At 37.8% G+C, this 13,221-nt stretch overlaps 1 long non-coding RNA gene across 2 annotated transcripts in view; it reads right to left on the bottom strand.

Annotated features, from left to right (window-relative positions):
• LOC112671053 (uncharacterized) overlaps window positions 1-13,221 on the bottom strand; it is a 113,377-nt gene that overhangs the window by 59,260 nt on the left and 40,896 nt on the right. For both annotated transcript variants that reach the window (XR_003143357.3, XR_004815956.2), the window contains exons 4-5: window positions 4,431-4,656; window positions 73-225 (exon numbers count right to left, since the gene is read on the bottom strand). This is a non-coding gene — a long non-coding RNA (uncharacterized LOC112671053). The remainder of the gene's footprint in view (window positions 1-72; window positions 226-4,430; window positions 4,657-13,221) is intronic.

Raw genomic sequence — 13,221 nt, forward strand, 5'->3', positions numbered from 1 at the left:
ATCACCCACAACCAAACTGTTCAAAGTCCATTGTGCAGCCTCCGTATCACCCGCACGCCTCTTTCTCCTTACCTACACAAGGGTCCTCACTTTCTTCTAACCTTCCTTGCAGTTTGGTGGCCCTCTTTGCCTTTATTATCTTTATCACATTACATCTTTTGTCTCTGACCAGTCTCCAGATTGGCAAAAGTAGAACTATGAGAGGGCGAGCCTCAGTTTCCACATCTGTAAAAAAGCAGAATAATAAACCCTGTCCTCCCAATATCATAAATATCCTAAAACTGTAGAACATTGTACGTGTTGTGACTATTGTAACTTCGTTTTTTCATTCATGCAATAGGATTACTGATGTATAACCAATACCCTGCAAGCACTATTTTACCCACAACTAGGGAAGTATTTCTTTTTGTTAATCCCTCTCCATGCCTTCCTGAACCGAATCCATCATTAATTCTATTTCATTTTCAATTTATATCTTAAGCCGTCCACAGTTCTTTGTGTCCATTATCGCCAATCAGTCAGAATGTCCAGTGGTTTCTTTAACAGACATGATAGGTCCAGTTATTTGGGTGGCACACAGGTCATGAAGCTCACACATAAGGGTATAAAACTACAAAAGAGAGGGGTGCCTGGGTAGCTCAGTTGGTTAAGCGTCTGCCTACAGCTTGGGTCATGATCCTGGGTTCCTGGGATTGAGCCCTGCATTGGGCTCCCTGTTTCTCCCCCCACTCTGCTATTCCCCCTGCTTGTGCTTGCTCTCTCTCTCTCTCGTAAATAAATAAAATAAATACAATCTTTGAAAAAAAGAAAAAGAAAAGACTACAAAAGAGAAACTAGAGTCCATGAAAGGGATATTTATTTGCCATTGAACTCCGTAAGTCTGTGGGTTCAGGAGAGGGAGGTCTGCTGAAAGCCCCCTCCGATACACACAGCTACATTTTCCTCCTTGGCTGTCTGAGGTACAGCAGATGCCTATCAAAGCATCTCATTGAATATATTAAATATATTGAAATTGATAAATTACTTATCCAACTTTACAAAAGATATCTGAACGCATTATACTGTTTTTCCCACGGATGACTACACTACGAAAGTTTGCAAACCAAGCATGCACTCTGTGTGAGCTAAATACCTTAATTGTACTTAAAACAAAATCTTTGATCCCGACCGTTGACCTACAAGTCTACGTACGGCCCCTTCCTATCTCTCCAGCCAGTATCCCCGTGGCTTATTCTGCTTACGTTGACTTTCTTTTCTTTACTATTTTGCCTCTTCCTCACATTTGTAGAGTGCCATCCCATTTGTTCTATTCCACTGAATAATTTCCACAGGGGTTCAACCGTGTTGAAGCATGTATGTCAGACTGATGTGCGGGTTTGACAGGAGTGTATGTGGGGCTGAGGAGCTTCCTGGGATACTTCTAATAGGATAAGAAGCATCCAGCTACTGAAATGAGCTCAATCTATTAGCACTGTTCATTGAAATATAAAAGTGATTCTGAGGATGCCATGGCTCTATTACTAGCATTTGTTTCATTCCAATCCCACGGACTGGGAGATTTGTGATTTAAAGATTGTTGTGTAAAATCAGTAATTGCTTTTTCTCTTCTGGGAAACTGGTTCACTATATGAAGAAAAATAAGTTGGATCCCTACTGTTAGTCACTTGTTCAATATCTATTTCCCTCTTCTTTGCTGATTAAACTTTTATTTTATTTTGGGTGTCACTGTGTCAGGTTAAATTCTTGCTTCTGCTTTCTCCCTAAAAGCTTACCATGTCCATTGGCAGGCACATTTATGGCTAATGACACATACGCAAGATGTTCCTGGGAAAGATTATTCTTTCTGGGAAAAAGGAATGGAGGTACTTGAGAAAGCTTTTTCCCTTTCTCATACCTTCATCCCTTGAATGTAGACATAATATCTAAACCTCCAGCAGCCATCTGATAACCATGAAATGATAAACATGAAGTAAAGGTCAAAAGATTCACAGAGAAGCTGTCCTGACACTATTAAGCTGCTAAACCAACTCTATCAGATATTTATTTCCAATTCTACATAACTCTCCCCCATTTATTTATGAGACAAGCAAATATGTTTGTGAAGTCTAGATAGCTTCTGTGTTTTGGAGTTCAAGGGCCTACTGCTGATTATGTGGCCTCATGCTCCAGCAAAGCTGGAAAGCCCTTGAAATTCCAAAAACATGTGGTGGTTTGCAGTGGGGCAAAGAAAATATCTATTTCCTTACTATGTTCAATGTTAAATATAAAATGTTAATTGAGACATTTTCCTGAAACTCTTATTTTCAAATAAGCAGTAATTACAGGGAAGACAGTGTCCAGCTGAGAATAAAGTTACTGAATTCTAGAAACTGAGACTTTAGCAGAAGCACCTAAGTGAAGGAATGTTTAGTTTATTCCTCTTAATCCATGACAGATCAACTGGTTGAATGTAATCAATAACTATATCAACATCCTAAATAGCATAAATAATAGGGTATCTCTAGATGATATTTATTAAACTTTATATTCTGAAAAGACATGCTTTATTTTTCAAGTATCCATGGAACGGTCATATAGATTGGTTCTGAGTCCTACGTTATAAGAGGACTTTGCATAAACGTTGGTTGTGCAGGTTACTAAACTCTCTACACCTACTTGTCCAAAATGACAGCCACTCGACAGAGATGGTTATTTAAACTGAAATGAGTTTAAATTAAATAAAATTTATTGGCCACATATGGCTATTGGACAGCACAGATACAGAACCATTTCACCACTGCAGAAAATTCTCTTAAACAGTGTTCTTTTTGGTATGGAGACACAGCTGTAGGCTGGGACACCCCTCAGTCTATAATCTATATAAGGGTTTGATTGCCACTAGAAAGTAAGCTCCATGAAGGAAAAGATTTTTTCAAAGTAACTGCTCTATCTCTAATGTCAAGACAATAGCTTATATATACCTGGTGGTCAACAAGTAATTGCTTGGTGAATTCAGAGTTCTCAATTCAGTTAGGTATAATAGGCAATATGTTTTATTTTCAAAATTTCTTGTACTTTTCTTGGCCTTGAACGCTCAATCTGCCTAGAGCACACATAGAGTACACGTCTCCTTTTTTTTTCCATTCAATTCCTGTTTAAATTTTAGTCCAGTGTGATGACTTCTATAGTCTCATTAAAATGGAAAAGCTCAGTCTTTTCCCTCCTGTCGAGTTCTTCCCTACTGTGTTTCTCTCCTTAGTGTCTCCTTTCCTATTTACATGGAACACTTCATTTCTGACACTTCTAGTCACCAAATATGTGGAAGTTTGGCCCCCACTATAAGCAATTCTTTGCAACACCAACAATCCAACTCAATTCTGACACTATCTATATGGAGACACCACCAGATCCCACAGGTTAAGGGCTCAGTCCCACAAGACTGCCACCAACCCCCCCTACACACACACACACAGACACACCTTCAGACGCCAGCCACACATTCAGGTTATCACCTATACTTCTGAATAACTGGCTATAGGTTTGGAAGATCGAAACACCTCCTCCTTGAGTCTGATTAATTTGCTAGAGTGGCTCACAGAACTCAGGGAAATGCTTGCTTACATCCATCAGTTCATTCAAGGATAATGATTCAGGATACAGACGAACAGCCAGATGAAATGATACAAAAGGTGAGGCCCAGGAGGATCCCAAGTACGAGAGTTTCTATCCCTGTGGAGATGGGGCCTGTCACCCTCCCGGTACATGGATGTGATCGCCAACCCGGAAGCTCCCCAAACCCCATACTTCTGGGATTCTATGGAGGCTTCATCATGCAGGCATGATTACCTCTCTGGAGTGGGAGTGGGGCAGAGCTGAAGATTCCAAGCTTCTAATCATGGCTTGGTCTTTCTGGTGACCAGTCCCCATCCAGGTGACATCCAGCACGGACTCAGAGTCACCTCATTAGAACACAAGGTGTTCCTACTGTTCTCACCACTCAGGAATTTGCAAGGGTTTTTAGGAGCTCTGTGTCAGGAATAGGGTCAAAGACCAATATCTGAACAAGAGCTAGTCCTAAGTGCCCTATTCACTTAAGAAATGATGAGGGTTGCAGGAGTTCTGTGCCAGGAATGGGGGGCAGGAGTCAATATATATTCTATTATCCCCTACTCATCCACTGACTAAAATCTCAGTCTCATTCCGAAAAATATTCTGTAAATATAATAAAAAAATAAATTCAAATATTATCTTTATAGTCACCATGAAGTTTCTCTCCAGTTTCCAGGTAAGACACTCACTCTTGCCCACTCCCTCTCTCCCTCCCCATCCCCCTTCTTCCTTCCCTCCCTCCCTTCTCTCTCCTTCTCTTTCCTCACTCCCTACCCCTTACTATTGGTTCTCCCACTCTCACCTTCCCATCAGTAGGCAAACTCTGGTTGCCTCACCCTCACCTGTCTTGTTCAGGAGAGGAAGCAGCAGCAGGGGAGAGAGGAGATTCTGACTATGTGACTATCAGTCCGCTCAGAGTAGGCAAGACTCCTCTGATCTTGGTCTGCTTCTCCTACTATCTGTGGCCTTTATCAAAGTGATCTTACTGCATCGGGTTGCGCTGTTTTCCTGGGGTCTCACCTAAGCTCCTTCCATCCTGGAAGACATTCTTCATCCTCTTCCTCAACTCTAACAAAGAGAAAATCACTGATGTCACTAGGGCTTTTCTTTTCTTTTTTATTTTGTATATCTTTTATTGGAGTTCCGATTGGCCAACATATAGCATAACACCCTCATCCCATCAAGTGTCGGGCTTTTCTTAATAACTGCTTATTTTTGCTTCATGTTTCTAACCTCTTTATTTCTATGAAAACACTTTTTATACTTATCATGAATTCTTGTTCTACTCCACCAATTATTCCTCTTAGAATAGGTACTATATTGTTTGTGCATTCCCTTTGTTAATCCTTATGTAACTCTGCTGCTTGATTATTTTGTGAACTCGTATTCCTTTGACAATGTTGGCTTCCTTGGATGCTCAGAACAAGATAGTGGGCTCGGGCATATAATTTGGTATTGTTGACATACATATGATATTTAAAACCATGGAAATGGATGGGATCACCTAGGGAAAAAGTATATAGAGTGAGACAAGACGAGGATTATGATGGAGCTTAAAGGAATTCTAATGTTTAAAGGTTAAGGGAAAGCAGAGAATTTAGCAAAGACTACTGAGAGCCAGTGGGGTAAAAAGGAACACAAGCGAGGCTATCATGTTACAGACCCAAGACTGTTATAGTAAGGAGGCATAGGTATTGTGTCAAAGTCTTGTCAAATCTGTTTCAAGCAAGTCAGAAAGCGAAAAACCTGACTTTGCCAACAGGAACAGCTTTACTCAACCCTTTGGATCTCACGAAGTCTGTGGAGACATTCTTGTTACCGTTAGCTGGCACAAAGACAGACAGGAAACAGCAAGAGGCTATGCTTTCCACCTTAACACTACAGAGTGAATTCACTTATTCCACAGTACCTCAGTCACCACTCTGCTTCAGGAGGGACCGCCAGGCAGTCTACGATAGAAGCAAACACCCACCGTGGCCTTCTACTCACAAGTGAAAATAGGAAATTTTGGCCAGAGATCAGGTAATGTTTGATTGCCTTCTTGGCAGGCTGAACTTCAGAAGCAGGGAAACAGCCTCCTCCCAGGAGATGAGTTATGTCCCTGGCCACTATTTTACAGGCAGGCAGAATGTGGGAACTAGACTGAACAAACCAAACCAGCCAAGGGGTTCCAAACTATATCCTGCCAGGTTTTTAGGGTACTCTCCATATTCAATTCACGTTATAGATAGATCGGTGATGGATGGATGGATGGATAGATAGATGATAGATAGATGGATAGATGATAGATTGATTGACAGGTTTCTATCTGTCTATATTTAAGAAAAGAGCATGCATATACAAATATATTTTACTGTTTTTTTTTAAGATTGTATTTATTCATGAGAGAGAAAGAGAGAGGCAGAGACACAGGCAGAGGGAAAAGTAGGCTCCCTGAGGGGAGCCCTGATGTGGGGCTCATTCCTGGGACTCTAGGATTATGCCCCTAGCCCAAGGCAGACGCTCAATCTCTGAGCCACCCAGGTGTCCCTTACTCTGGTTTTTAATGCATAAGAGACAAATAAATGCATTAAATAGTAGAATGATACTAGTTAGGTTTTGTGCAGACTTCAGTGGAAAATGTTCCTACCATCTCAAAACTGCAAGGTGAACTATTTAAAAGTGTGCATATCATTTGAATCACTTATCTTTGTGATTCAGGGATTTGTTGATAGAAGAACGAATAGGCCACTGGGGCAAACAATGCAAATATTACGCATAAAGGCTGATGTCTAGTAATTAAAATAGCCTTATTGTTCTAACTGAACTTTGTGCATATTGTTCAATTTTAAAGTAAAAAATGATTTACAATGACAAAATACAATTCTTATTCTTTTTTTTCTTTTCCATTGGGGTACTTTTCTTACCTTTATTTGTTGTTGTTTTACATTTTTACTGAAATAAAACAAACATACAAGGAAGATCATAAATCTTAAGCTTCATGAAATGTCATATAGAGAACACATTCATGTTACCATCCCTAGAACAAAAAATAGAACACTAGCAGCATTTCAGAAGCCCTTCATCCCATTCTTAGCCACTTGTGCCTTCGTCCTCCCCAAAAATAAATACAATTCTGACTTACTAATCTGACACCATAAATTCAGAGGGCCTATTTTTAAACCTTATATAAATGAAATAATACAGAATGGAATATTTTGAGACTAGGTTCTTTGGATAACATTGTATTTATAAAATTCCTACATTTTGTTATGTGTAATGATAGTTTATTCATTTTCAAAGATATTTAGAATTTATGAATATACCAAATTTATCTATTTCACTCTTAATGGACATTTTGGCTTTGTCTATTTTTTTATTATTATAAAGTCAATTTTGATCATTCTTTAGTAGTATTATAGTTCATAATAAATTTTTGGTTATAAGATGCACATATATTGAACTTGAGTGGATAATGACAAATAACTTTTCAAAGTGGTTGTATGGGCTACCCACAGCCATCTATAGATTCAGTGTAATCCCTATGAAAATTCCAATGGCATTTTTTGTAGAAATAGAAAAAAATCCTAAAATTCATAGGAACCACAAAAGACTCTAAGTAGCCAAAACAATCCTGAGAAATAGAACAAAGCTGGAGGCATCACATTTCCTTATTTCAAACCGTATTACGCCGCTATAATAAAACAGTGTGGTAGTGGCATAAAAACATACACATAGACCAATGGAACAGAATCGAGAGCCCAGAAATAAACCCACATATATATAGTCAACTAATATTAGACAAGAGGACCAAGAATACTCAATGGGAAAAGGATAGCCTTTTCAAAAATATGCTGAGAAAACTAGATATTCATATGCAAAAGAATGAAATTACACCATTCATAAAAATTAACTTGAAATGGTTTAAAGACTTAAATTTAAGACCTGCAACCATATGATTCTTAGAAGAAAACATACGGAAAAACTCCTTGGCACTGGTCTTCATAACATTTTTTTGGTATGATACCAAAAGCAAGTGGGACTACATCAAACTAAAAAGCTTCTGCACAGCAAAAGAATCAATAAAATAAAAAGTCAACCTACAGAAAAGGAGAAAAATATTTGCAAACTATATATCTGATAAGGGTTAATATCCAAAATATGTAAGAAACTCATTAAGTCAGGGCAATTGGGTGGCTGTGATTGAGTGTCTGCGTTTGGCTCAGGGTATAATCCCGAGGTCCTGGGATCAAGTCCCAGTAGGGAGTCTGCTTCTCCCTCTGCCTGTGTCTCTGTTTCTCTCTCTGTGTGTCTCTCATGAATAAATAAATAAAATCTTTAAAAAAACAAAAAAAAAAGAAAGGAACTCATATAACTCAATAGCAAAAAGAAAAAAATCTGATTTTAAAATGGGCAGAGGACCTAAAAAGACATTTTTTTCCGAAGACGTACAAATGGACAAAACATACATGAAAAGATGCTCTACATTACTAATCATTGGGAAATGCAAAAACCACAATGAGATATCACCTTACTTATCAGTAAGGTGATACTGGCTATTATCAAAAAACAAAATACAATATATGCTGGTGAAGGTGTGGAGAAAAGGGAACACTTGTGCATTGCTGGTGGGAATGTAAATTGGTGCAGCCACTATGGAAAACAGTACATGAGTTCCTCGAAAGATTAAAAATAGAATTACCATATGATCCAGCAACACCACTTCTGTATATATATCCAAAGAAAATGAAATCACTATCTCAAAGAGATGTCTGCACCTCCCTGTTCATCACATTCATAATAGCTATGACATGAGAACAGTCTAAGTGTCCATTGATGGATAATGAATAAAGAAAACATGAGATATTATATATAATATCATACATACAACATTATGATTTTAATTTGCATCTCTCTGATGACTAATGAGATCAAAGCTTCTTTTTGTATGTTTTAATGGTCATTTGTTAAGTACCTGGTAAAGACCATTAAGACCATTGCCCATTTTCCTATTGGATATCTGGTTCCTTCCTATTGATTTCTAGGAATTTCATAAAGACAGAGATATAGATTCCAGATATCAGTTCTTTGTCGGTTACTGTATATTTCATGTATCTTTTACTCTATCGTTACCTTTTCACTCTTTTGATGACCAGAAGTTCCTAAATTTTTACTATAGTCCATCTTACTAAATACTTCCTTTAAAATAAATTATTTTTGTGCCTTCTTAAAAAAAACGTTGTCTATCTCAAGGATAAAGATAATTCTCCTCTGTTGTCCTCTCAATGTGTATTACACTACCTTTTGCATTTATACATAAAATTTATCTAGAATCAATTTTTATGTGTGGTGAGAGACAGACTTTCATTTTAGTTTTTCCTTTTGAGGGGGCATGGGGAGGTAATAATGTTCCCACTCTTGCAAGAGTTTGAATGAAAATCACATGGCTATAATATATATTATCATTTAATGGGTGCTGAAATGAAATTCAAAGTGATGAAGTGATTTTCCCAGAGTCACATATCTATGAATAGGTCCTGGTAGCTATTGACCTAACTTCTAATTTTAAATCTCTTATCCCTCCTCTTTTCTCTTTTCTGTCTTCTTCAAGGGCCAGTGTCCTAATGTTCTTCTCACTACTTCAGCACTTAAAAATATTTTCTGTATTTATGTAAGGTATCATTGGTCACAGCTTAGTGTTATAATTCCCATAAGGATCTACATTTCATACAATCATTAAGTAAAAACTGGTGATGCTCTAAGATAGACTTTTGAGAGGCTATTGTTATGTGTGGAAGAATTAGGCAGGGGTGACAAGATGTTGAAAGGTCTTTCCTTGTTGATAAAGGCTCAAAGCTTAGAATAAAGGTAATAGAGGCCCACACATTCTAGAGGACTGCTACACACGAACAGTAGGACTTGCTAAATGTGGCCATACTGGCCCTACGGTCAACCCTGTCAAAAGCCTATGTAACATAAAGCTAGAGATTCATTGAACAAGGGAGTTCTTTGAAAATAATTCATAGAAGTAGAGAAATTTTATCATTTTTCCTTGGAAAAGAAAAATGGGATATTACAGATATTAATATCCCTACTATTATTATTAGGGATAATATTAGCTGTATTATCCCTACAGCTAATAATTATTGTTCTAGGAATCAGTGAGCACTCACTACATATTAAAAACTACACTAAGTTCCATAAAAATTTATCTCATTTAATTATCACAATATTCCTGTGAGGTGGAAACCCGTGCCTCTGTAAATTTTATGTCATAGATGCCTCTCTTACGTCACCCTGGTCCTGACCTTAGCTAGAAAAACATGAATACTATGAACAAGATCAAAATCCCACCTTCCACCTTTTCTCAGATTCTGTATACAATTTAGTTTCTACCAACTGGATCCCTTCAGTGATACTTAGAAAATGAAAGTGAGTATAGGTCATCTTTCTGTTGCTGTTCGTGCTGGCAGTTGAAGGCTTGAAAGTGTAAGAATCAAGATGCAGTAATGGTAGCCAAACATAGCATCTGTGGGTGTCAAGAGGTATTTGTGACAAAGACAGTGGCTTTCTGATCCTTTGATGGCAGATTTAGTATTGTGTCCTTGAGTTCAATGATTTCAACCCTTGACTCTATTGCTGCAGCAATTCCAATTATTTTGAAGAACCTAATTTTCCAGAGTAAGTCATCCCTTTCTGCCTAAGATACCCAGACTGGTTTCTGTTTTATGCATTGAACTCTAACAGCAACAAAAGGATTTTTAAAATGGCACTGGTATTTGATTTTTTTTTTTTTTTGCTTTGCCCTAAAAGACACATCAAATCCAGTATCTAGAAAGAGTCAAGCCTTTCTAGAACTTGCTCTGTTATGAGCCAAGTTAGCTTTGGAGTGAGGGGCCAAGTGCTACCCACGCCCAGGCAGCGGTCGCTGGCACATGCTTAGCTTTTCATTAAAAGAAGCTGGGGGAAAGATGCCATCCTCTTGCTCTAAGATCACCCTGGAAACCATTCACTTTGTCATCATCACCAGTGCTATACATGCTTTCCCACTACTTCTCAAACTACTGATCTTTGGGCTTCTTTCTTGGTCATGTTTCTGATCCTTCCAGGGTCAGCTCTTAATGCTCCCTACTGGGCACCCTACTCTATACTTGACCTTAACTGTCCCTCATAATTCTACTTACTGAGCGTTTAATCACTGCTTCTGTAACACCCAACTCTACACTTCCTAGTCTTTATCCTGCCAACCTTCATGTTGAAGCAGAACACTTCCTCTTGCTATTTTTGATTTGAGAAGAAAAATCACTAGAAATGTGTAATATGTAACAAAACAGTGATGTTTTTGGCAGGACTTTGGCCTTCTCTCAGCATGATAATTTTTGCCCTGCAAGGCAGTTTAATCATAACCTTAATGATGTCTCCCCACTGCTTAATATGGTGCTGTTCTCGTCTCCAGAGTGAGGCGCAGTGTGGGCACGTAGGCACCCTAGGGCTGCTACATGTTTGAGTTGTCAAATTCAGCTCTTGGAAAGCTGTTAATTTCCTCTGAGGTAATTTGAGTGTGATTAAATTAAGCTGCCACCAGGTGGACATTGGAGCCTTAGTTAAGCCATTTTAATCTCAGTAGCTAGAGTCCCTGTAGGCATGATAAAATGAAGAAAGAATGTAGTCTGATTCCCATGTAATTTTGTTTAAAAAAAAATAAACAAAAGAGAAAAAAATAATAGTTTAACATACTGCTTAACCAGAATTAAAGTAGAGTAGTATAAAGACATCCTATTTATGTGTTTAACCAATATCTATTGAATATCTACTATCTGACAAATAACCCTCTAGAATCAGGAATGGGGCGAAGAACATGACGAACTAAGTACCTGATTTCATAGAGCTTACATTCTATGGGAAAAGGAGTGTAAAACAAGCAGCAAATAAAAATAAATATTTATCCTATATCACATGATAATATAACATGCAATATAATATATAGTGATATATTATGATATAATGATATAATATATATAGTATATCCAGAGGCATACCCACCCATTAAGACAGATTAAATCACAATAATAATCACCTAGATATTACTGACCTTCTCCCTTTATAGTATTTCCTCTTTTCCTAACCCCAAAGTATTTCTGGAATTTTTTAAGATATATCTTAGATATAGATAAATCTAATCACTAATTTCAGTCAGTTACCATGTGGTTCACACAAGCCACAGTTAATGTTTATTCTGAGTGCCCATCACCCACCAGGTACCACTGCTTCCGCCATACACATCTGCTTTTATCTTCTCCTGTTTATGGTCAGACACTTATTAAACACCTTTCATTGATCCAGCAGGCAATAAGACAACTGTCTTTATCCTCGTAGAGCTTATAAACTTGCAGTTAAGAAGGACGAGGAAAAGAAATATAATTGTGAATGAGTGTGGCTAAAGGAGAAGTATAAAATACTGTGGAATCACTTAGAAGAAGTTTAAAAAGATGTTCATAGGACAGGCTTTTGAACAACCTATGTGTAGATTGAGACTTAGAGGACTAATAGGGGTTAACTAGGTGAAAAATGTATGAAATAAAGTTCTCTGCAGAGGGAACAGCATACTCTGTAATCCTGAGACTTGGCACGTTCCAGGCAGAATGGTCTCCTGCCCTGCATTACTACCAGTGTCCCACAACACTCAAAACATGGACATTGGGCCAAGAAGAAGTAACAGGGACTAGATATACCTCCCACTTAAAACAACTAAAAATCAAGACAAATATATGTAGTAATGATCCTGAAGATATTAGACGTTAGGCATCAAGAGACACTGATTGCTGAGTGATGAGACATGAACAGAGTTAGCCCTATTATTGTCCCAGTCCACTGACTGAAGAGAGTGCAAGAGGAGAATCCCAGCAGAGCCCAGCACCCTCCTTGTACTAAGAAGATGGCACTGGAAGCCCAGAGAGGTAGAGGCAGCTAGAATTCAGCATGGCAGTGTACCAGTAAGGAGAGAGTTGCACAGAAAGAGAACCTCAAAAATCTCCAGATAATTTCTCTAAAGTATTCAATAGAATATGCTAAGTACATACATGTGAGGAAGCTATGTAAGATCAGAAAATAAGCAACCAAAATGATTATAAAGAACACAACATGATACTCCCATAAAGCTGGGAAAAATGCTTGTTCTTACCAGCAATAAGGGTAAATTTCATAGTTAACAGTGCATTGAGTAGAGTAGTCAGAATGGTTTTTCCTGAATGGTTGTGAAAGAAATCAGCCTTGGATTAAATGTTTTTCTGGTCCTGCTTAACAGAGATTAAATTGATATCTGAGAAGGCCAAATTGTTTCCAAGTATCTTAAAAAATCCCAAAACAAAACTCATGAATATTGATAAGGGTACAAAAATACCAAGCATCCAACAAGGTAAAATTCACAATATCTGGAACCTAGTAAAAAAATGACTAGACATGCAAAGAAGCAGTAAAACACAATCCATAATGAGAAAATTAATAAATCCAATCTGACCCAGAAATAAAAAAGATAATTGGATTAGTAGATAAGGACATTAAAACCATTGTTTTAGCTTTTTCCCATATGACTGAGAAACTAGATTTAAAAATTGACATGTGATATAGAGACATAAAAGGTATTTTTTAAAGGTG

Source organism: Canis lupus, chromosome 5 (assembly GCF_003254725.2).
Source record: "Canis lupus dingo isolate Sandy chromosome 5, ASM325472v2, whole genome shotgun sequence".
Taxonomy (NCBI): Eukaryota; Metazoa; Chordata; class Mammalia; order Carnivora; family Canidae; genus Canis; species Canis lupus.